Source organism: Anopheles funestus (assembly GCF_943734845.2).
Source record: "Anopheles funestus chromosome X unlocalized genomic scaffold, idAnoFuneDA-416_04 X_unloc_76, whole genome shotgun sequence".
NCBI lineage: Eukaryota > Metazoa > Arthropoda > Insecta > Diptera > Culicidae > Anopheles > Anopheles funestus.
The window spans coordinates 48713-50000 of record NW_026045205.1 but is presented as its reverse complement, the minus strand read 5'-3'; the positions used below and the strand labels follow the sequence as shown (position 1 = coordinate 50000).

The 1288-nt window shown below is 48.1% G+C and overlaps 1 non-coding gene across 1 annotated transcript; it reads right to left on the bottom strand.

Annotated features, from left to right (window-relative positions):
* Positions 1-401: 401 nt before the first annotated feature.
* Positions 402-559, bottom strand: LOC125774059 (5.8S ribosomal RNA). Its single transcript, XR_007420568.1, has one exon. It is a non-coding gene; the product is annotated as a 5.8S ribosomal RNA (ribosomal RNA).
* Between the last annotated feature and the right edge of the window lie 729 nt (positions 560-1288).

The following is a 1288-nucleotide window of genomic DNA, read 5'->3' as shown; positions in this document are numbered from 1 at the left end:
CCTCGGGCATCGATGGGTTAATCATGCACCACTATTATAAAACCCTTTGACGTTTTCCCCCAAGCACGTTGATCCAGTATTACGACGGATACGGTCAACGAATTCTTGGACATCAAAGAGGTTTTCGATTGAATTTCCCCATGTTTCACAACGTACTCTTAGCGGTATCCTACGATACGTCTCACTCTATTTGTGTGTGTGCGCGTTTACGTGCGTGCGATTTATGCGGTTCACCCCTTTACTTTCAGCGCCCTGCGGTCCCAACAAAGGTCCCGAGCACGCCATTATGCACAGTGTGGAAGCGTGTTTCCCCCACGACACTAGACGGGCTGCTCGCCATAGTGTTCTATTGTGGCACGCTCCACCCTGAAGTTTGGTTTGTTGTATATCAAGGAATTGATAGGCACTCAAGAATGTGTGCATCGGCCGGGTTTAATCGTCCGACGCGCAATATGCGTTCAACTTATCGGTGTTCATGTGTCCTGCAGTTCACATTGTGACGCGCATTTAGCTGCGGTCTTCATCGATCCATGAGCCGAGTGATCCCCTGCCTAGGGTTTTATAGTAAGGTTCCCAATGTAACACAATCCCGGTGGTACGTCCAAAGACTAACTTTCTGACTAAGTTGTCTTTATTACCCAATAGTCCCAGGCCTTGTGACTTGTGGCTCATGTCTACGCCCATGGCCACCATTCGCTAAGATAGTTTTGAAGTCACTTTGAAGGCCCAGGAACAACTCTCTTAGCACATCGGTTAACCTGGCGCCGCAGTCAACTCATGTGCTTGGATCGGATCGAGCTATTGAGTATTGGGCCTGCATACTCGCTCATCCGTATCCTTTGCGTACCGCCCCATGGCCCCGTCCTTAGAGTTAATGACTAGTAGGCTTAACTCTTTGTATGTCTGCACCACAGTTCCCGTTCGTTCCGTGCCGTGGCCGGATACGTATTGCACATCGGTATACCTGTCGCTACTCAGGCAACTCGTGTGCGTGGATTGGATCGAGCTCATGGGGTGTGTAGAGATTCCATGTTATAATTGCAAGTCCATATCCACTTTATAGGTTAAAGTCATAAGTTGTGATTGCACAACCATACTTCATAAGAGTTTAATAACTCTTCAACTAACTTTCGTTCTGGTGTCTTGGTATCAAATCGCGTAAGACACAAGATTCTACTGGCCAAATAGAATCTAGCACATTGGTTAACCTGGCGCCGCAGTCAACTCATGTGCTTGGATCGGATCGAGCTATTGAGTATTGGGCCTGCATACTCGCTCATCCGTATCC